Source organism: Chiloscyllium plagiosum, unplaced genomic scaffold (genome assembly GCF_037043375.1).
Source record: "Chiloscyllium plagiosum isolate Xiang-an unplaced genomic scaffold, Cpla_swu_hap1 HiC_scaffold_45, whole genome shotgun sequence".
NCBI classification, from domain to species: domain Eukaryota; kingdom Metazoa; phylum Chordata; class Chondrichthyes; order Orectolobiformes; family Hemiscylliidae; genus Chiloscyllium; species Chiloscyllium plagiosum.
The window spans coordinates 33,952,491-33,977,004 of NW_028270183.1; the positions used below are offsets into that span (position 1 = coordinate 33,952,491).

Sequence of the window (24,514 nt, forward strand, 5' to 3'; positions counted from 1 at the left end):
AAACAGAGGGACCCTTCATATATGGCTAGCAGTGATATAGAGTGGCGTTTAATTGTGCTGATTACCATGAGTTAATAGTGCGTGTCATAGCTGCCAAGGGACAGATAAATGATCTATTTGCGCCCTGTATCAGTGGCATTTCTTCTTGTGATTGGCTATAATTTACGACACACTCAATAGTAGTGTCTGATCGACAACTCGTCCCCACACAGCAATGATATGGAAACTGAGAAACTTTCTTTCTTATTCACGGACCCATTTTAATTTATTAAATTCCCTTTCAAAGCTTCACCTGAATTTCACTGTTCATTCAATGTTTAGCGATCAGGCAGGCGATTTTCCAACACTGCACAGTTTCAAGGGCGGCCTTAGCGTCGGAAAAAGTGAGGATTGCAGATGCTGGAGATCATGGTCGAGAGTGTGGTGCTGGAAAAGCGCAGCATGTCAGGCACCAGCCGAGAAGCAGGAGAATCGAGGTTTCGGGCATAAGGCCTTCATCAGGAATTTCAAAAACCTCGATTCTCCTGCTCGTCGAATGCTGCCTGACACGGTCTTAGGATCGGAAAAAAATTGAGAAATGCAGAGAAACATTCTGTAATGTGAGGAGATTGTTCACCTCACAAGGTCTGGAAGGTAGAGTGACGTGCACCCACATTGTTAACAGAATCACTTTGGACATCATCCGAATTAAGTTGCCTAATTAGAATTTAGAAACCTCTGCCATAAATTATAATTTAGTTTGGCAGTGTGTTAGAGACTTGGACTTTCTGCAAAAAACAAACATGTTTCCAGTATTTGTATTCGCTGATAATGTCATTGAAGTTTTTGATTGTTATAACCAGTCGAGTAATAGTAGAAATATTGTGAATGCATTTCCAATTGATTAAATGCAAAATTGATAACTATGATCTGCACCATACTTCACGCTGTTTCATTGTACTTTCACTATTAAAAGGAAGGGAAGTTTTTGAATCATGCCATTCGGTAATGCAAGTCTCCAAAGACAGATACATGCCCGCATTTTAAGTACAGACTGGTGTAAATATAACAGCCAATCTGTTCGGGTTGTGCAAGTTGAGATGAGTTTCCAATTTTGGCGTTCAGCAGGAAACCAGCAGGTGGAACCTGGCAGCCTGCCCCTTCTGATGTGCATTTAAAAGCTGGTCACTCTACCGGAGTTCAATGGTCCCGGATTTGGATTGGTTAGCGAGCTCTCGGCAAATGTTTTTCCTCAAGTTACCAGAAGGATGCTGTTGATAATTTCTCTCAGCTTGTTCCTGACTTTATTATCCAGTGAGTATTTATTATCAATGTCCCAGTCTCAGTGTTACTTTACCTCTGGAATGTAGCAAAGTCAGCAACCATTTCATTTCACTGATACTTTGGCTGAATGTCGTCTTTTCCCAGGTGTCCAGTCGGCGGATCTTTTGAGTCAGCCCGAAGCAGAGACCGGTAGTCCTGGAGGCTCCCTGAGACTGACCTGTAAAGCCAGCGGGTTCAGTGTTGATGGCTACAGCATGTACTGGATTCAACAAATTCCTGGGCAGGGGCTGGAATTGCTGCTTCACTACTACAGCTCATCGAAAAATAACTATGCACCAGCGATTAAGGATCGGTTTACTGCATTCAAAGACATTTCAAACAATACCTTTGGGTTGGACATTAAGCTCCTGAAGATCGAAGACACCGCCATGTATTACTGTGGAGTATACTACAGTAATTGGGCTGTAGCACTGCAATTATGACCAATACAAAAACCCACTTAGCCCGAATTGTTTGAAACTTGGTCGACATTTGGATTTACAAGCCATCTAAAACTGCAATGGTGTTAGTTCTGTGTGATATTATCCAAACATCTCAGTTTGATTTATAAAAGTGGTGATAATTATTGATGCACCTGTTTGAGACGTGTTCATGTGTTACCCTGTGGAATATAAAACATTTGAATCATTTGGCAAGAGTGAGCAGCATCGCTAGTATAATTAGAATGTGATGAACATTTCCCGTGAATTTATGTTGCTCAGGGTTACCAAGATTCAGAATAAAAGCAGGTTACTGCTTGTTTTAAGCAGAGCCAGTTTCAGTGTGGACCTAGCCAGAGAATGTAACGCTGTGACTATCTTTATTAGTGGGGACAAGGGACCATGGTGACAGTGACTGCAGGTAAGAACCATGAAATTTCTCTTTATGTGAGTATTCATGAGTTAGGTGAAAATCAGAATCTGGAATGAGCTTTGTTTGATTTAGAACAAAGAACAAAGAACAAAGAAATTTTACAACTCAGGAACAGGCCCTTCGGCCCTCCAAGCCTGAGTTTAGATTAGAGTGGTGCTGGAAAAGCACAGTAGATCAGGGCAGCAGTAAAATCGACGTTTCGGGCAAAATCTCTTCATCAGGAATACAGGCAGAGTGCCTGAAGGGTGGAAAGATAAATGAGAGGACCATGGGGTAGGGGTGGTGAGATAGTAGCATAGAGTACAATAGGTGAGTGGGGGAGGGGATGAAGGTTATAGGTCAGGGAGGAGGGTGGGTGGATAGGTGGAAAGTAAGATAGGCAGGTAAGACAAGTCATGGGGACAGTGCTGAGCTGGAAGTTTGGAGCTGTGGTGAGGTGGGTGAAGGGGAAATTAGGAAACTGGTGAAGTCCACATTGATGCCCTGGAGTTGAAGCATTCCGGGGTGGAAGATGAGGCATTTTTCCTCCACGTCGGGTGGTGAGAGAGCAGTGGTGAAGGAGGCCCAGGACCTCCATGTCCTCGGCTGAGGGGGAGGGGGAGTTGAAATGTTGGGCCATAGGGTGATGTGGTTGATTGGTGCGGGTGTCCCAGAGATGTTCCCTAAAGCGCTGTGCTAGGAGGCGTCCAGTCTTTCCAATGTAGAGGAGACTGCATCGGGAGCAACGGATACAATAAATGATATTGGTGGATGTGCAGGTAAAACTTTGATGGATGTGGAAGGCTCCTTTGGGGCCTTGGATGTAGGTGAGGGAGGAGGTGTGGGCATAGGTTTTGCAATTCCTGCGGTGGCAGGGGTAGGTGCCAGGACGGGAGGGTGGGTTGTTGGGGGCGTGGACCTGACCAGGTAGTCACGAAGGGAACTGTCTTTGCGAAAGTTGGAAATGGGTGGGGAGGGAAATATATATCCCTAGTGGTGGGGTCCATTTGGATGTGGCGGAAATGCCAGCGGATGATTTGGTTTATGCGAAGGTTGGTAGGGTGGAAGGTGAGCACCGGGGATGGGGGGGGGGGGGGGAGTGCTCCAGCCTGAGCTGATCCAAATGTACTGTCTAAACCTCTCAGTCAATTTCTAAGCATTTGTATCCCTCTGCTGCCCACCTACTCGTGCATCTGTCCAGACACATCCTAAATGAATCTACCATGCCTGCCTCTACCACCTCTGCTGACAACACGTTCCAAACGCCCACCACCCTCTGTGTGAAGTACTTGCCTCATGTAACCCCCTTAAACTTTCCACCTCTCACCTTGAAATCATGACCTCTCGTTACTGAATCCTTTACCCTGGGAATAAATCCATTCTGTCTATACCCTTCATGATCTTGTAAACCTCAATCAGGTACCCCTCAATCTCCTTTTTTCTAGTGAAAATAAAGTTAATCTACGGAACCTCTCTGCATAGCTAGCACCTTCCATACCAGGCAACGTCCTCGTAAACCTTCTCTGCACCCTCTCCAAAGCGTCCACATTCTTTTGGTAATGTGGCGATCAGAACTGTACAGAGCATTCTACATGCGGGCGAACCAATGTCTTGTACAATTTGAACATGACCTTCCAGCTCTTATACTCAATACCCCAATCAATGAAGGCAAGCATACTATATGCCTTCTTGACCACTCTATCCACCTGTGCAGCAACCGTCAGGGTACAATGGACCTGCACTCCCTCATCTCTCTTCCCATCAACTTTTCCCAAGGCTGTTCCAGTCATTGTATAATGAGCTCTAGAATTAGACTTGCCTAAATGCATCATCTCACATTTATCTGGATTGAAAGCCATCTGTTACTTTTCCACCTAACTCTCATCTATATCCTCCTGTATTCTCTGACAGTCCCATATGCTTTCTGCCACTCCACCAATCTTTGTGTCATCAGCAAACTTGCTGTTCATACGAACACTGTCCTCTTCTAGATCATTTATGTATATTACAAACAACAGTGGCCCCAATACTGACTTCTGTGGAACACCACTGGTCACCTTTCTCCATTTCGAGAAACTCCCTTCAACTACTACACTCTGTCTCCTGTTGCTCAACTAGTTCTTCATCCACCTAGCTAAAACGTCCTGCACACCATGTGACTTCACTTTCTCCATTAGTCTACAATGGGGAACCTTATCAAACACCTTACTGAAGTCCATGTATATGACATCAAAAGCCCTTCTTTCGTCTAGCAACTTGGTCACTTCCTCGAAGAATCTATTAAGTTGGTAAGGCACGATCTCCCCTGCACAAAACCATGTTGCCTATCACTGATAAGCTCATTCTTTTCTAAATATAAATAGATCCTATCTCTCAGTACCCTCTCGTGCAACTTCCCCACAACCGACATCAGGCTTACTGGCCTATAGTTACCTGGAATATCCCTACTACCCTTCTTGTACAGGGGAACGACATAAGCAACCTTCCAGTCCTCCGGCACCTCACCTGTATTTAAGGGTGCCACAAAGATATCTGTCAGGGCAGCAGTTATTTCCTCTCTCGCCTCCCTCAGCAACCTGGGATAGATCCCATCCGGTCCTGGGGATTTGTCCACTTTAATAACCTCTAGCATACCCAACATATCTTCCCTACTTATGGCCAACGTGATCCAGACTAATCAAACTTCTGTCTCTAATCTCATGATACATTATGTTCCTTTCCTCAGTGAAAACTGATGCAAAGTAATCATTCAGAATCTCACCCATTCTCTCAGGTTCTGCACACAGCCTTCCTTCCTTATCTTTTAGTTGACCAATCCTTTCTCTGGTTACCCGCCTGCTTCTTATATAAGAATAAAATGTTTGGGATTTTCCTTAATTCTGCTTGCTAAAGCTATTTCATGACCCCGTTTAGCTCGCTTGATTCCTTGAAATGATCTTTCTGAAAAGTGATTACACCCTGCAATTAAGAATTGAACAAGGCTGCGACGGACTCAGTTGCTCGGTGATTTTTAAAAAAATCAGTTAAGCAAACTGTATGGCTGGATTACTTGAAAAACTAAAAGTCTCTTAAACAGGTAGATTAACAAATTTAACAACTGGAACGGCATTGTGACTGCCTCACAGTGCCAGGGACAGGTAGGAATGTTCAATAGGGCCGTGCTGATTTGGAAGGTTGGATCTGGGATAAGGTAAGGGGGAGCGGAAATGAAGAAACCATTGAAATCCATATTGATCCCATGTGGTTTCGATGGTCCCAAGATGAGACGTTCATCCTGCAGGCGTCGGGTGGTTAGGGTTTGGCGATGAGGCCAGGACCTGCATTCCCGTGGGGGAGTGGGAGGGGTGTTAAAATGTTCAGCCACGGGGCAGTGGGGTTGGCTAGTGCATGTCCCAGAGTCGTTCTCTGAAAGGATCAGTGAGTTGGTGTCCTGTCTCCCCGATGCAGAGGAGACCACATCGGGTGCAACGGACACAGTAGATCAGCTAGATTCGTTACATTCTAGATTGAACTTTCTTGCAGCGCTGGGTTTCATTATGTTGATTTGAATTGATTAAATTCCGATTTTGTTTTGCTTCATTGTGTTGAGTTGAGTTAATTGGATTCTGACTCACTTTGTAGAATCGAACTTTATTTTCAAGGGGTTTCATGCTTTCAGTCTATGGTATTTTTCTGCTGAAGAGATTGTCTGTCTGGACCACTTTTAATCAGTAATATTTGTGAAGTTCTTTGGTTTTTGTACGTTGTTTCTGTATTTATTAAACTAAAGTGGCGACATTAGACCAGTTTGTAATTTCCTGAAGACAGAAGACATAAGACAGAAAAGTGGGAGGTTGAGAAATGAAGAAAAAAAAACATTATTGGATTTACTTAAAAAGAATTCAGTTTTAAACATCGACTACACAAATTCTGCTTTAACTAACCTCATTCAAAAATATATTTGTGACTAAAATGTCTTACTGACCATTAGATAAGATTTCACAATTAAGACTAAAAGTATTATAAATTACGGGATTGTGTGGTACCATTTATCATTGAACTAATTTTGATTTGACATGAGCGCATTAATCAACAAATATCTCTCAATGCACATGGATAGGATAAATAGATAAGATCTTTCCCTCCGACTAATGCACCTAACGCTATGGGCAAGTTAGCATGGCCAATTCACTAAACCTGCACATTTTTGGACTGTGGGAGGAAATCCACGCAGACACGGGGAAAATGCGTAATCTCCACAGAGACAGTCATCCGATGCTGGAACCGAACCTAGGACTGCAGTGCTGTTAAACAACAGTACTAACCACTGAAACACTGTGCCATCCGTTTGCAATGATGCCGTTTTGGTTCTGTTGAAAGAGTTTGCAGAGTCAGTTCTGCTGCAAACTCATCATTGAATCTCAGTATTATCATTTGGTAATATTTGTTCTGTTGAGAAGATTATTATATTTGTTTGTGCATTATTTACGTTAATGGTCAAAGTTGAAACTCACACAACACCAGGTTCGAGTCCAGCGGAGTTATTTGGGAATATTGATGATGTCAGTGAACTGCTCCAGTTTCCCCATTGAGTGCAGTCATCATGTGAGCTGAAATGTTTTGAAGCCCAATATGAGGAAAAACGCAGGTTACAAAGGGTTTGGAAATTAAGGGAAGAAAATACCTTATGACACTTTGATTAATAATAAGTAGCAATTTTGGATTAATGTTGCAAACATTAACATTGGTTTACATTTCTAATTCAGAACTCAACTACCTACTCCAATCACAAGATCTGACATGAAGCATTTACCAATAACAGAGAAACATCAATAGAATTTCAAAAGTAGAATGTTCTAATAGTTCTAATAGTTCTTGATATCGAACAAAATGCCATTTTGATGAATCATTAATCAACGATCACCTTTCAATTCCGTTGAACACTATCTGTAATACTTCAGGCTGGAAAAGATCATTGATAGGAACCATTTCGCAATTTTGCCCGAAATGTTTCCATGAAGAACAGATCAGTTTTGCAAGTAACTTGAGTTAATTAAGTATTATATTCCTGATTAACTTGATTTCCGGGAATAAAACTTTAATTAGGTGATTTTGTCGACACGGCTCTTGACATTTTCTTAAGTATAGAGAGTTCCATTTTACAACAACATATCAATTCTGGAGTCTTTCGTTAGAATGGAACTGATATAGTACATTAGGTGACCAAAGGTTCGCTGTCAAATTAATTATAATAATCCTGTCGTGATCTCATCATGAGAATAGTTGCTGGGAATGCAGAGAATATATTATATTGTGATATACTCTGTATTCAGACTTACGCCATTTAATATTTTGCAGATGACACTAACTAAACGACAAGAGAAAAGGCTGTTTATTTTAAACGATTAAAATAGACTAATATTATTTTAATTATTGCATTTGACTGAATGCTAAAATATTGCAATCTGAAGGCTACTTCTCAGATTGGTTAAGTGCAATGACCATGTATTTAGACATTAATTAAATCAAGCAATAGTTTTCAATCCATGCATTTTAAAAAATTATTCTTCACTCTAAAGTGATTAATAACAAAATTAATTCGCAATAGCAAACCAAACCTGACTGTAAACATTTCTTATGATTTATACAACATAAATGCGTTTACACAGTGGAATGCAATATTTTTGCACTGTTTTCTACAGTATGTGCAAAATCGTCAAAATTTAAGAAATGTTTTAAGAATATGTAAAATTAATCCAGAGAATAATATATTTCTTAGTGAGCTGTGTTTATATTAGTGAAATTTCTGACCTCCATGATTGTGTTAATTATAATGAGACATTAAGTTTACTACAACAATGAATGTTTATTGTGAAAACATTCTCATTCACGTTAATGCATGCTCTCTGGATAGATGATTAGATGAGATTACATTACAGTGTGGAAACAGGCCCTTCGGCCCAACAAGTCCTCACCGACCCGCCGAAGCGCAACCCACCCATAACCCTACATTGACCCCTTTAAACTAACACTACGGGCAATTTAGCATTGCCAATTCACCTGACCCGCACATCTTTGTGACTGTGGGAGGAAACCGGAGCACCCGGAGGAAACCCACGCAGACACGGGGAGAATGTGCAAACTCCACACAGTCAGTCGCCTGAGTCGGGAATTGAACCCGGGTCTCTGGCAGTGTGAGGCAGCAGTGCTAACCACTGTGCCACCGTGCCGCCCACTGTGCCACCGTGCCGCCCACTGTGCCACCGTGCCGCCCAGATGCTGTGGTAAATGTTAAATTCCAGTGAATCTACATTTGTAGTGACAGGATGAACAGGTTAGGATCAGCACTGTTCTATTGGTCGTGTCTGCATTCGTTTCGTTTGTCCTGGGGTGACACGGCATCTCGGTGGTTAGTACTGTTGCCTCACAGCACCACGAATCCTATTCAATTTCAGCCTCGGGCGACTGTTTGCATGGTTTCCCCGTGTCTGCATGAGTGTTTCGGTTTCCTCCAACAATCCAAAAATGTGCAGGTTAGGTCATACTAAATTGTACATAGTGCTCAGGGTTGCGTAGCGTAGGTGGATTAGTAAGGGACAAATCTGACTCGCATCAATAAATGTATATTTATATCAAATCCAAAATAAATTGATTCCTCAGCACAATTGATGACAGAATGTCGAGAATGCGTATTTTCTCTCTAACCAATGCTGTACTCGTTCAGTAGAATTTGACTGTTCAGTGGGGTGTAAATATTCAAACCCCAGCAGCAGATGATCATAGCTTTGCAGTGGGTACTTAATTTACATCTCAGCTCATGCAGTAGCATTCCTGAAAATACTTTGCCAACAGTAATCGAACAAGCTTCATCAGCATCTTACACACTGGGTGTGAGTTCTCATAGATCGTAGAGTCATAGACTGCAGGAATTTGGAAATCGGTTCTGAGAAATAATATATCAGGCTTGGGAGATTTTGATTGAGCGGGGCAAAGGGAATTGTGCTATATATTTCATTCGTGCTTTATTTTGGGTGCAGTTTCTGGTTCGAGAAAATATGGAAATAGTTTGTGAAATAACCGTCACTGAATTTGAAATGTTAACTTTGCTTTCTCTCCACAGGTGCTGCCAGACCTGCTGAGTTTTTCCTGCAATTTGTGCTTTTATTTCAGATTTCCATCATCCGAAGTTTGCGTTTCCATTTTCAATTGGAAAAGCAGAGATTGTTAATAATTTTCATCAGAAAAATGCATTTTAATTATTGCTCAAATATTTCTGTTTTCGATAAGCTTGACATGTGAGTGAACTGATATTCAGCCGTAGTTTCAGAACTAACTGTATCAAGGAGTAACAATAATTCTCCAGAGTGCAGCCATTGGTCTAAATCAGTGGCCTTTATTTTGACCAATTAAATGTAGAATGTCGATGCTCCCATTCCAAATAATAAGCAGGATTAAAAAAAAAACAACCTTTACGTCGTTCATATATTTTATTAAAACATTGTTTAGCGTCAGTGAAAGCCGAAACTGTGACCCAACGATCGGAAGGTAGGCACAGCAGTGAGGCACAAAGCGCCTTGAGCTGTTCCGCAATTTAATTAGATCATGCTTGATTTGACCTAACTCCATGTGCTTGACTTCGGTCTTGTGCCCTTTAACACTTGATTAATGGAAAAATAGGATCGATCCCAGATGTCATAATTGATCTGCAAATAACAGAGGGAGGCACATTGGCTGGTTCTGAAAGATAATCCTGTGAAATATTTAAAGTGACCTAAAGAGGCTGTAATTAATTGATAAACAGAATGAATTTTAAATATCTGACAAGTTCAAATTGTAGCACCACGATCAAATTTATCAGATTCCTTTAATTTGACATTATATTTTGTTATTCCAAATCAGTGGGGTTAAACAGTGAGGAAACGTTCATTCCCATTAATTGTTTGTAATGTGCCTAAATGATTTGGATGAGAATATAGGAGACCCAGTCAGTAAGTTTTCAGATGACACCAAACTTAATGACATAGTGGACAGTGAAGAAAGTTACTATCTATTGGGTCAATGGCTTAAGAAATGATAGATGGAGTTTACTTTGTTTAAATGTGAGGTATTACTTTTTGGCAAAACAAACAAGGGCAGGAATTATTCACTTCATAGCAGGGCCCTGGATGGTGGTGACGAACAGAGAGACTGAGGGATGCAGGTATAATCCCTTCAAATTCAAATCACAGATGGAGAGATTGGTGAAGAATGCGTTTATCACTCATTGTTCAAACTTTTGAGTCTCAGAATTGGGCTGCCATGTTGAGGTTGTGCAGATCGCAGATGGGGCGTCTTCTGGAGTAATGTGTGTAATTCTCGTAGCCCTGTTGCGGCTGGGACAGTATTAAACGGAGAAGGTACAGGAAATGGTGCCAGGATGTTGCCTGTCTTGAAGGGCTTGAGTTATAAATATTGGCTGGATAGGTTAGGACTTCTACACTGCAGCGTGGAAGATCGAGGGGCGACCTACAGTGTTAATAAAATCATGAGGGACATACTGTTACAACGCCGACGCTAAACCCTTCTGTTAATTAAAACCAAACACACAGAAAAACTCTCCACACCTCGTATTTTTTTAAAAATGTGAGTGAATGAAAGAGAACTTCTAATTTCCATTATTTGGAGGAAAATAGCCTATTATTTTCGAACAGAGCACTAAACAAAACTATTAACAAATCCAAACCCCCTTTTTCTTAACTAATTATTAACTGACCCCACGTCTATAACAATGCTGCTCCAACAGCAGAATTATTAAATATTACATTCAATTAATCTGAAGTCCACACAGTTTCTGTCTTGTCCGCTATCTTCAGTCTTCCACCTATTGATCTTCCTGGCTCATCTTCTTACATTTTTACTGCTGTTGCAGGAAAAGAAGCCTTTTGATAAAGAGGGTGTTCTTATTCCTTTGAGAAATTTGAAAGCAAGCTGTTAGATGCATAGTTCGCTCTCCGGCTCGCCGGCAGTTGCTCTGCTGTTCAGTGGCAGTTGCTCTGAACAATTTCTAAAATGCCTTGGTTTAATACGCCCCAATATCATACCTTCTCGATGGTCTGATGCTGTCAATATAATAAATTCAAACACAATTGTATTTCAGTATCCTGGGCAGAATTTAAACTAGTGCCGAGAATGTCATGCTGGAAAGGCACAGCAAGTCAGCCAGCATCTGAGAAGCAGGAGAATTGACAGTTCGGGCATAAGCCCCTTCCACAGGGATGGATTCCTGATGAAGGGCTTGTGCCTGAATGTCGATTCGTCTGCTTCTCGGATGTTGCCTGACCTACTGTGCTTTTCTAGCACCACACTCTCGACTATGATCTCCAGAATCTGCGGTCCTCACTTTCGTCTAAATAATTTAAACTTATTGATTAAATTTGAATTGGTACCAAAACAGCAACAGAAACTCGGGCGCCCATTTAACAGCATTTGCTGCATCTTTTTTGGAACAGATAATCTTTTAGCTGTTCTGTTCTGCAGCTGTACTGCACTTTAAACTTACTTTGAAAATGTGGAAAACACTTTTTGTCTGAAAGTGAACAAAATCTCTTTCAATTTCATAACAATACGGTGAATAGCAAAGATTTTGTTTCCTCAGGAGGGGGAGTTCAAAACTGGGGGAATATTTTTAAGATGAAAGGAGAAAGACCGAAAATGGAGATGAAGGCAACTTTTTTTTTTACACAGAAGGTGGTTAAATGTGGAATGAAGTGCCAGAGGAAGTGATGGATTGCAGGTATTGTTACCACGTTTAAAAGACATTTGGGTAATACATGAATAGGGAAGATTTGTTGGGATATGGTCATACGTAGAGTGTTGGTATTAGTTTATTGTGGAAACAATATGGCATGGACCAGTTGGACTGATGATCTGCTTGACTCTATGACTCCATGACTATAAATACATTCCCTCAGGTCACTGAAGGAAACCATTTTGGAACATCATCGGTGTGTGGACATGCTATGAGTTTTTAAATTAGTTTTTGAGTCTTCAAGTGAGTATTTGCACCTCTGGATAAGCATGAAAGTGTCTGAATTCTTTCTTCTCCCTGAGAACCTAATACTCATCAGCTTATAATCGAGAAACAGGACAGAGACAGTGAATACGGGCAACTTAGGTTCGAGTGTAGTTTGAAGAGAAACATTCAGGTGAAATTCTTCAATGCTTGTACTGCCATTGTCCTCATAGCTCAACGTTTTGGGATATGCTGTTGAAGGAACATAAAAGTTAGATGATACTGGAAGCCTCTCCACCTCTACCTATTGCTGTTCCATTTATGAAATTGTCATAAATATTTCTGCTCAACAACCTTTATAATGCTTAATAACATTTAACCCCATTGTTTAATATTCAACTAGAGAGTGATGATCCTCTGAAATTCTCTGCCACAGAAAGTACTTGAGGTCAAGACATTAAATCTTTAAAGCAAGCTGTTACTTTATGTCAGGGTCGGTGGAGAAAGCATCAGTGGGGTTCTCTGCTAGATGATAAGCTGTGAAAGCATTGAAGCATGGTTATTAAGTTTCCAGATGACATCAAAATTAATGGAGTAGTGGACAGTGAAGAAGGTTATCTAAGAGTACAATGCGATCTTGATCAACTGAGCCAATGAGTTAAGGAATGGCTGATAGTGTTTAATTTAAATGAATGTGAGGTATTGCATTTTGGTCTGACAAACCAGAACAGGATGACACAGTTAATGGTAGAGCTGTAGGAGTGCTGTTGAACAGACAGCCTAGGCTTCAGGTACCTCGTTCCCTGAAAAAAGTGTCACAGACAGACAGAGTGTTGAAGAAGGTGTTTTGCACGCTTGCCTTCATTGCCTTCATGAGATATTGGTGAGGTCACTTTTGGAGTATAGCATTTAGTCATGATCATACTCTTATGGGAAGGATATTATTAAATTTTAAAGGGTGCAGAAATGTTTTGCAAGGATGTTACTGGGACTGGAGGGTTTGAGTTATGAAGAGAGGTTGGATAGGCTCAGAATTTGTTTTTAGAGAGCGTATGACGCTGAGGGGTGACTGAGTTTAAGAAAATTCTGAGGTGCATAAATAAATTGAATATTAGAGGTATTTTTCAACTGGTAGGGCGGTTCAAAATTAGAAAGCATGGTTTAAGATCAGATTTAAAACAGACTTGAGGAGCAGCATTTTTCACAGAAAGGATGCTGCCTTAATAGAATTTTTGCTAGCGCAAGTGGCAGATGCAGGTACATTTATAAATTTAAAAGACATTTCGGCAAGAATGTGAATAAGAAAAGGTCAGCGGGATATGGACCAAATGTAGGCAAACTAGTTGAGTTTGGGAGCCTTGTTTGGCAAGGACAAGTTCGGGTGAAGAGTCACTTTCCGTTCTGTGTGACTCTATGGCTCAATGTTGAAGCAGGCTCGAAGTTCAAAATAAGTTTACTAAGGTCAGAAGGTGGAGATTTGGTAACGGGAGAGGGTGATAATGTGATGCAATGTGAGCTGATAGGCTGTGACGTGTTAGTTTGGAAGCGTGGTGCTTGGTGGGATCACTGGTAGTTTGAGTGTAAATGCAACAGATGGATCAGTTGCAAGGCTAGTTAGTTGATAGTAAACAGGGCGCCAGGTTGGGTCAGTGGTAGTGAAGTGGTCATGAAGTGGTAGGTGGACATGATGTCAAAATGCAATAATCAGAAGTTGGTGAAATGACAGGCAGTAAGGGCAGGTGGGATAGGGAGGTAGGTTGCAATGTGCACAGGTTTCTTTGGGTAAGATGACAGGTAGATGACTAAGGGCTGGGAATATGTCTGGAAGAGTTGGATCCTGTCAGGGGGTGTGTGAAAACTATGGTGGCATGTCCAGTTAGTGACAGCTGTACCACGGACGTTCATGCAGGGCAGATTCGAGGTTGTCAATGTGGATGGAAGTTCAGAACATGACAGTGATCGAATGGTGTTTAGTATGAGATTAATTCTTTGCAATAAACTGGGTGTTAATTTGATAGTTATTGAAGTTAAAATGTTAATATCTCGAACCATACTTGGGGAAATGGCCAACTCAGTCAGCCATAATACTCCAAAGTCTCTGAATGCTTAAAGGAGGCAGTCACGTTTTCAAAGACCTCCAAAATTTGGATTTTTTGTAATATACATAAATGATCTGGAGGAAGGTATACATGGTCTGTTTAGAAAGTTTGTAGATGACACTAAGATTGGTGGAGTAGCGAATTGTGAAGCAGACTGTCAGAGAATGCAGCAGAATATGGATTTGAGAGTTGGGCAGGGAAATGAAAGATGGCGTTCAATCCAGGCAAATGTGAGATGATACATTTTGGAAGGTCTATTTCAAGAGGGAACTATACGTTAAATGGAAAACCCCCGTGAAAATTGATGTACAGAGAGATTTGGATGTTCAGGTACATTGTGGCAACGCAGGTCAGTAGAGTTCTCAAGGAGGCATACGGCATGCTTTCTGTCATTGAATGGAATATTGAGCACAAGAGTTGGCAGGTCATGTTACAGTTGTGTAGGACTTTGGTTTGGTCACATTTGGAATATTGCGTCCAATTCTGGTCGCCATATTGCCAAAAGGATAAGGATGATTTGGAGAGGATACAGAGGATATTCATCACGATGTTGCCTGGTAGGGAGGGTGCTAGCTATGAAGAGAGGTTGAGTAGATTAGGATTACTTTTGTTAGAAAGATGGAGGGTGAGGGAAAACCTGTTTGAGGTCTACAAAACCGTGAGAGGTATAGATAGAGTGGATAGCATGAAGCTTTTTCAGAGAGTGGGGAACTCAGTTACTCCAGTCACGAGTTCAAAGTGAGAGGGGAGAAGTTTACGGGAGATATAAGTGGTAAGTAATTTGTCCAGAGGGTGGTGGGTGCCTGGAGCGTGTTGGTAGAGGTGGGCATGATAGCTTTATTGAAGATATTTATAGACAGATATACGAATGGGCATGGGGCAGAGGGACACAGATCCTTAGAAAATAGGCAACAGGTTTGGATAGAGGATCTGGGTCATCATAAACTTGGAGGGCCTATTCCTGTGCTGTAATTGTCTTTGTTCTTTGTTCTTTAATTGCCAGTTGGAAGTTTCACCTTCAATCAGGCGAGACAGATCTTTTTCTGGTCTCGATGATCAGCTCCTATCTCTGATGCTGCAGCGACCATCATCCCATCGAGAGACACCTGCCTTGCATTGCGAAGTGAGAAGGAAGCTTCTCAACAGATGCGGGAATAAATTGAGGACTTCAGTTGCTGGACATCAGAGTCGAAGAATGTGCAGCTGGAAAAGCACAGCTGGTTAGGCAGCATCCATGGAACAGCACTGATGAAGGGCTTTTGCCCAAAACATCGATTCCACTGCTCCTCGGATGTTGCCTGACAGGCTGTGCTTTTCCAGCACCACTCTCTTTGCCTTCTCAACACAGGTCTAGATTAGAGTGGTGCTGGAAAAGCACAGCAAGTCAGGTAGCACCCAAGGAGCAGGAAAATCGACTTTTTGGGCAAAAGCCCTTCATCAGCAATATTCTTCTATTCTTGATGAAGGGCTTTTGCCCAAAATGTTGATTTTCCTGCTCCTCAGATGCTGCCTGATCTGCTGTGCTTTTCCAGTACCAATCTAATCTAGACACTAGTTTCCAGCATCTGCAGTCCTTATTTTTTTTAACTTCTCAACATAGGTGCCTGGTATTTTCCATCTCGAGGAACAGTGACCTTAAATATTTATATTGATGTTTTATGTTAGATCTGGCCTATCCTTTTCCATCACTATTTTAAAATGAATAGAATTATGGTTGCTGGCTTCAAAGTGCTCTCCCACTGACACCTCAGTCACCTGCCCTGCCTTATTTCCCAAGAGTACGTCAAGTTTAGCACCTTCTCTAGTAGGTACATCCACATACTGAATCAGAAAATAGCCTGTACACACTTAAGAAATTCCTCTCCATCTAAACCTTTAACACTATGGCAGTCCCAGTCTATGTTTGGAAAGTTAAAATCCCCTAACATAACTACTCTATTATCCTTACAGATAGTTGAGATCTCCTTACAAGTTTGTTTCTCAATTTCCCTCTGACTATTGAGGGTGGGCCGGGGTCTAGAATACAATCCCAATAAGGTGAGCATCCCTTTCTTATTTCTCAGTTCCACCCAAATAACATCCCTGGATGTATTTCCAGGAATATCCTCCCTCAGCACAGCTGTAATGCTATCCCTTATCAAACATGCCACTCCCCCTCCTCTCTTGTCTCCCTTTCTATCCTTCCTCTAGAATTTGTATCCTGGAACTTTAAGCTGCCAGTCCTGCCCATCCCTGAGCCATGTTTCTGTAATAACTATGATATCCCAAACCCATGTTCCTAACCATGCCCTGAGTTCATCTGCCTTCCCTGTTAGGCCCCTTGCATTGAAATTAATGCAATTTAATTTATTTGTCCTCCCTTGTCCCTGCCTGCCCTGACTGTTTGACTCACTTCTGTTCTCAGCTGTACCCGTCTCAGATCGATCTCTTCCCTCACTATCTCCCTGGGTCCCACACCCTACCTTGTTAGTTTAAATCCTCCCAAGCAGTTCGAGGAAATTTCCCTGCCAGTATATTTGTCTCCTTCCAATTTAGGTGCAATCCGTCCTTCTTATACAGGTCACTTCTAATATGGAGAAAGGCCAATTTTGACGGTAGTAGGCAAGAACATTCGAAAGCTGATTGGAGGCAGATGTTCGCAGGTAAAGGGACAGCTATAAAATGGGAAGCCTTCAGAAAAAGTGATATTGAAAGTCCAGTGAAAGTTTATTTCTGTCAGGGTGAAAGGGAATACTTGTAGGTATAGGGAATGATGGATGATTAAAGGAATTGAGGGATTGGTTAAGAAAAAGAAGTAAGCGTACATCAGGTATAAACAGGAGAGATCAAGTGAATCCTTAGAAGAGTATAAAAGAAGTAGGAGCATACTTAAGAGGGAAATCAGGAGGGAAAAACGGGGACATCAAATAGCTTTGGCTATCCAAAGGGGTTTTACAAATATATTAAGGACAAAAGGGTAACTAGGGAGAGAATAGGGCCCTTCAAAGATCAGCAAGGCCACCTTTGTGATGAGACACAGAGAATGGGGGAGATACTCAATGAATATTTTGCATCAGTATTTACTGTGGAAAAGGATATGGAAGATATAGACTGTAGGGAAATAGATGGTGACATCTTGCAAAATGTCCAGAGTACAGAGGAGGAAGTGCTGGATTTCTTGAAACGGTTAAAGGTGGAGAAATCCCCAGAACCTGATCAGGTGTACCCAAGACCACTGTGGGAAGCTAGAGAAGTGATTGCAGGGCCCTTGCTGAGATACTTGTATCATTGATAGTCACAGGTGAGGTGCCGAAAGACTAGAGGTCGGCAAACATGGTGCCACTGTTTAAGGAGGGCGGTAAAGACAAGCCAGGGAACTATAGACCGGTGAGCCTGACCTCAGTGGTGGGCAAGTTGTTCCAGGGAATCCTGAGGGACAGGATGTACATGTATTTGGAAAGGCAAGACCTGATTAGGGATAGTCAACATGGCTTTGTGCGTGGAAAATCACGTCTCACAAACTTGATTGAGTTTTTTGAAGTAGTAACAAAGAAGATTGATGAGGGCAGAGCAGTAGATGTGATCTATATGGACTTCAGAAAGGCGTTCGACAAGGTTCCCCATGGGAGACTGCTAAGCAAGGTTAGATTTTATGGAATACAGGGAGAACTAGTCATTTGGAGACAGATTTGGCTCAAAGGTAGAAGACAGAGAGTGTTGGTGGAGGATTGTTTTTCAGACTGGAGGCCTGTGACCAGTGGAGTGCCACAAGGAACGGTTCTGGGTCCTCTACTTTTTGTCATTTACATAAATGATTGGATGTGAGCATAAGACGTACAGTTAGTAAGTTTGCAGATGACATCAAAATTGGAGGTGTAGTGGACAGCGAAGAGGGCTACCTCAGATTACAGCAGGATCGGGACCAGGTGGGCCAATGAGCTGAGAAGTGGCAGATGGAGTTTAATTCAGATAAATGCGTGGTGCTGCATTTTGGGAAAGCAAATCTTAGCAGGACTTATACAATTAATGGTAAGGTCCTAGGGAGTGTTGCTTAACAAAGAGATGTTGGAGTGCAGATTCATTGCTCCTTGAAAGTGGAGTCGCAGGTGGATAGGATAGTGAAGAAGGAGTTTGGTATGCTTTCCTGTATTTGTCAGAATATTGAGTACAGGAGTTGGAAGGTCATGTTGCGGCTGTACAAGACATTGGTTAGGCCACTGTTGAAATATTGCGTGCAATTCTGGCCTTCTTCCTATCAGAAGGATGTTGTGAAACTTGCAAGGGTTCAGAAAAGATTTACAAGGATGTTGCCAGGTTTGGAGGTTTTGAGTTACAGGCGGAGGCTGTACAGGCAGTGGCTGTTTTCCCTGGAGCGTCGGAGAGTGAGGGATGACCTTATAGAGGTTTACAAAATTATGATGGGCATGGATAGTATAAATTGACAAAGTCTTTTCCCTGGGGTGGGTGAGTCCAGAACTAGAGGGCAGGGCATAGGTTTAGGGAAAGATATAAAAGAGAACTAAGGGGCAACTTTTTCATGCAGTGGGTGGTATGTGTATGGAATGAGCTGCTAGAGGGTGTGGTGGAGGCTGGTACAATTGCAACATTTAAGAGGGTTTTGGATGGTTACATGAATAGGAAGGGTTTGGCGGGATATGGGCCTGGTGCTCGCAGATGGGAATAGATTGGGTTTGGATATCTGGTCGGCATGGATAGGTTGGACTGAAGGGTGCATGCTGTACGTCTTTATGACTCTATGAATCTATGTTAATACCATTTGTGAATCCGACATCCTGAAAATGCTGTGGATTATTATTGACATAAAGTGAACTGGAGTCTGCTTTTAAATATTGTGGCGACAAGAGCAGGTCAGACACCAGTCAGTTTGCAGCAAAGTAACTCACGTCGTGTCCACTTACGCCTGGCCACAGTCTGCAAGGTTTGTGGGTTGTGACTGCATGCTATTCACTTGCCTGGATGAGTGTCGATTTAATAACTTTCAAGCAGTTTAATACCTTCCAGGATAAGCAGACTTGCTGGATTGACATCCGTTTTCTTTTATTTCGGATTGGAATTAGATTGAAACAGATTCACGCTGTGTCTCAAAACCCAGAAATGCTGAAAGCCACTGTAGACTTTAATACAATCAAATTTCATGGTTGGTTATATTGTAATTGGGTAACGACAGATTGCAGAATTACTATTGAACTTTAGTCACGATGTATGTTTTTGGAGATGTTTTGAATCTGAGGTAGTATGATTTGGAAACATTTAATTTCAATTAAGCACTTTGAGAAGAAAACTGATATAAAGGACGAGACAATTTTTTTTGTGCAATGTTTTGTAAAATTTTGGAACAGTTAATGATGATGGTATCGCAGTGTTCTTATTTCTTCATGCAGTAATATATAAATAGTCAAGATGGAAGGGCGTGTTTCTGATGAAGGTACCACCACATCATAGTCAACAAAACAACCACAACAAAAATAGTCTAAAATTCCGCTGGAACTTTTAACTGGAACACGTTGGAACAGTCTCACAGCTGTGAACACAGTTTCGTGACTGACACTGTTCTATACACAGAGTCTAACTTGTTAAATCTCCTATTTTTCTTTTACCTAGCGATGCCATCTGCCCCCACACTTTATGGCCTGGTCTCATCCTGTCAACAAGGCGACACGGATCGCTCCATTACTTTTGGCTGTTTGGCGATGGATTACATTCCAGACGTCACCAGAGTGACCTGGAAGAAAGACGGAGAGAAGCTCACAGCTGGATTGAAGACTTACCCATCAGTGAGGGGCAAGAAGGAAACTTACACCCTGAGCAGCCAGTTAACCCTGACCGAGTCAGAGATGAATTGCAGCAAAATCTACTGTGAGGTTCAGCACAGCAAGTCCAACAAGAGCATTGCAATGCCATGTAAGTGTTGGAGGGACTGAGATTAACAGAATAGTTGAGATTAACATGGTGCATTATTTATATCACTTCCCACAGAGTCAGAGAGGGCTACCACAGGGAACATAAACCATTCGGCTTTTTGAATCGATGCCTATCAAAACCAAATTATTCTGTGCAATCTCCGAGCATTTTATCCATTGCCTTGCATAACTTCACACTGTGGTTCAATACTAATTCAATATTATGAGGGTGTCATCTCTCCAAGCCTTACAGAGAGTGATCCAGATTCCCACCACCACCTGAGTTATATTTTTCTGCTGCCATCCTCTCTAATCATCCTTAAACCCCTTCGACGTTGCCTCTACCAACAAGTGGAAATGTTTCTTCCTCTCTCCCCGTCCATGCCCTCATTATTCCACACATCTCCATCATGTCCCCGCTTCTTCTCCTCTGCTCCCAGGAAAACAAATTCAGTCCAGCCAATCTCATTTCATCCTTTCAAAACTACAACTTTGCATCCCGGGTAACATCCTCGTCATCCTTCTCTCGGTCCTCTGCATTGTATTCACATCCCTCCTCTTACGTGGGCTCCACAACTGTATACAGTGCATTTTCTGTGGTCGAACCAAAGTTTTAGTACATTCCAGTTTCACCTCCCTACTCCTAAACTCTGTGCCTCAGCTAATAAAGGCAAGTATCCAACAAACCATGGCATTTGGTATCAGATTCGACAGGTAATTTATACAGTATGCTTCCTTAAGGTCCATCAGAAGACGCCCCTCCAACTCTCCTCCTGACTGTCAGCTCCAGGGAAGATCGCAAGCAGCAAGTATGCAACTGTCCTCTGTTCAATCATCGGTTTCCATCCGAAGTCAATCTCCGTTAGTTGGTAGAAAAATGGGTTCCCCATGGACTCTAGCTTCTTCACCTCTCCCGTGTGTGAAGCATATGGCAAATTCTCAGCGACCAGTTGGCTGAACATCTCTGCTGTTGAGTGGTTTCACAGCGCCGTCTATACCTGTCAGGTTACTCATCAAGGGCTCACTCAAAATCGAAGCATAAACGCACCCCAGAAAGCTCCAAATCACTCTGCACTGGAATGTGAATCAGGTATATATAATTATTCAGCTAAGTAAATAGCACAAGGCAGCTGCTAGTTTCTCATCATGCCGTATCTGTTTCCTTTTGATGTAAGTGTTCCTTTACTATTGCTCATTATTCAATATTTTGCAGATCAGCAAATGTTCGTTTGAAATAATTACAACGCAGGGCATGTTTTAGGTTATCATGAATGTTTTCACAATCAAAATATATAAACAATAGTAGGTACATTTTCAGCCTCAGCAAAAGTTGGACTTTGCCACCTGGAAGGAGATTTGCCTGAAGACGGGTAAAACAGATCTTGGAAGAGGAACTTTTCGATTATTTTGCTTTCTGCTTCATAGGAATTTGCGATTGCCTGGATTACACAGTTAAAATCCTACCTCCGCCAATAGAACAGGTCTTACTGGACGCAACGGTCACCTTAACCTGTGTTGTGTCCAAGCTTGGCTCTGGAATCCTGGTAACGTGGATGCGAGGAGAGGAAACTGTGAAATCTGAGATTGCTGACAAGCCCGGAGATGCTGCTGACAGCGTGACCAGCACATTAGTTATCTCGACTCAAGCCTGGCTGAGTGGAGACCATTTCGATTGCTCAGTGAACCATCAGCATCTACCAACACCTGCGAGAGATTCCATTTGCAAGGAGAAAGGTGAGCAGTGAAGTTAAAACACAAAATAAGTTACTGTATTTGTTTCAAATGCATGTGCTATTTAGGTCTGGTTACATCAATAACATGCTTTTATTGGGAATGAGCCAACACTGTTGGGACCATTTGATACCTAAGTAGCTGGTTTTAGATAAAAGATGGATTAAAGGAGATTATATTATGATGGAGTCAAATAAGGCGTGGAGAAACCTGGTTTTGACCTAAACATCAGCATTGACAAATAGACAGAATTTCCAAATTCTGGGCTGGAATCAAGAAAAAAAACTTACTAACAATCTTTTTAAAATCTTTTTTGTTTAATAAATTGGATACCATTCTGTATCCTTAGAAAATAAAATTGAACATTTAAACATGTCGTGAAATATCAATCCATGCCGAATTGTGTCAGGACTTCTTAAAAATTCAGTTGCATTTGTTGCAATTATTCTGCAGTGACTAATCTTCTGGAGCCATCAGTGTCCGTTCTCCTACCCACTTCAGAAGAAATCTCCGAGCAAACGGTCGTCTCACTCACCTGTTTGGTGAGAGGTTTCTTTCCCAGAGAAGTTTTCATCAAATGGACCACCAACAACAAGCCGGTGAATCCCAGTAACTACAGGAACACCAAGGTGATGGCAGAGAATGACAACACTTCCTTCTTCATGTACAGCCTGTTATCGATCACAGTGGAGGAGTGGGCCAGCGGCGCTTCTTACTCCTGTGTGGTGGGACATGAAGCGATTCCACTGAAGACCATCAACAGAACAGTTGATAAATCCAGCGGTAAACCGAGTTTTGTAAACATTTCACTTGCACTGATGGACACCATTAATTCATGTCAATGAAAATCTAAAGGTTACCTTTAATAATTCAATAAAAATAATAAAGGTTTTTTTTTTCTCCAATTGTGTTTTAAATACACAATCGTTTAATTAATTTCCCACACTGATCAATATTCCATCCGTCCAGTTAAAGTCAGTTATTAACAGGTCTAAGACGAGGGTCTTGTGCAGTTAACGCTCCCAGCTCAGATATACCCTCGTTCAGGGACAGAGTGAAGCTCACTCAGTGCAGAATTCCACAACGTACCTTTTTCTATGCTTAATCCCACTGAAACTATATCTGACAATGCTATTGTCTTGACAGAAGAAAATCATGCATTTTGATTCCGTGTTCCTGATTCCTGAGTTGTCCATTCCTGCACAATTCATGTCAGCTTTAAATGCCACATTGTACCAATCGGGAACATGTTTAAAAAAAACTTCTCGCAAAATCTTTTTTATTTATGACACAGCAATTGGAAAGGAAAGCTCTGGGCACCAATCACGGAGCTCGAATCTAACTTTCATTTCAGGGAAACGAGCAGGGATCTCGCACCAGAGAATGAGTTAGAAATAGATGTGGTTGAAACTCTTATTCCCCCCGTAGAGTTTTCAAGGGAGTGACCCTGTGTAATGGGAACTAGTGACTAAGGGGAACAGTCAGCTTCCTGCTTACACTCCGTGATTTAAAATTTCTGTGACAATGTTGTAAATGTATATTTTGCGATGAAACATGATACTTTTCAAGAATGTTAGACACGTTTATTCCGGTTCATTATCTTCCAAACTTGATTCCTCATAATCCAATTCTGAACTGGTGATTGGTCATGCCAGTTTGTCTTCTAGAGATTTGTCTCAGTTTGCTGGAGCATTTGGGATCAAACCTGATATTCGATCAGCTGAAGTCATTTTGTTTCACAGACAGAAAACTTGCAGATATTTCTATTCAATGTAATCAGACTCAATTGTTATCATTCGATTAAAACTTTAACAATTATGAAAATAGACACCCTATGATGCAAGCACAGAAACAGACAGAGATGCAGTCACATTTAACACAAACACTCAGAAAGGAATACATCCATGTTGTTTTGAAGTTGATTTGTACTGTACCTTTAAGAGAGAGAGAGAGAGACAGAGAGAATTCACCTCTGAACTGAGAGATTACAAGCCCCTGTGTACATGACTGGAGGATAGTCCCAGAGTTTACTAGAAAATTGAAAATATGTAATGTTTGGCTGTGAAATGGATACCTGAGGGGTTTTTCTTTGCTGTTTTGACAACAATTCAAATTAAGCCAATCAGTATTAATTATGCCCCAGGATGCTAAAAGACAGTGCAGTTTGAATGTGTTACATTACTAACATTGAACCAATGAGATGATCTGATGTTGGGATGTATAAAATGTAAACATTCTGAAAATTGGTCAGACGGCAACTGCCGTGGAGAGAGAAAGTCATGGAGAGCTAATTGCCCATCTAACACCTTGTTGTCAATGAAATTCGAAAATACTCTCTCTGAAAAGGACCTTTCCAAGTGAAACTTACTCAGATTAAAAAGAAAGAAGAAAAAAGAAAGAAATCAGCAACTGGAAGAGTGAAGACACAGAAGGAGACAGCGACTGTGTGGTTTTGAAATTAAGCTGATGTAATTTTAATAAGTGTCTTGTTGGTGCAGCATATTGTTGCAGGCAGATAGTGAGCAGTTATGTGAAGGGGGGCTTAGAGCTGTGAATAGTTGTTGTTTGATGCTCAGTTAAAAAATAATTGATGTTATTTTCTTTAAATTGTGAAACTTAAGAGTTCGCTGCTACTCATATTTTATCAGATTACGAAGCAC

The 24,514-nt window shown here is 41.5% G+C and overlaps 1 pseudogene across 1 annotated transcript; it reads left to right on the top strand.

Annotated features, from left to right (window-relative positions):
- The first annotated feature begins 1,176 nt into the window (after positions 1-1,176).
- Positions 1,177-22,759, top strand: LOC148136458 (Ig heavy chain C region, secreted form-like; annotated as a pseudogene). The gene is made up of 7 exons (XR_015754422.1): positions 1,177-1,293; positions 1,408-1,731; positions 2,128-2,163; positions 19,825-20,124; positions 20,865-21,213; positions 21,549-21,857; positions 22,308-22,759. The product of XR_015754422.1 is annotated as an Ig heavy chain C region, secreted form-like (transcript).
- The last annotated feature ends 1,755 nt before the right edge of the window (positions 22,760-24,514 follow it).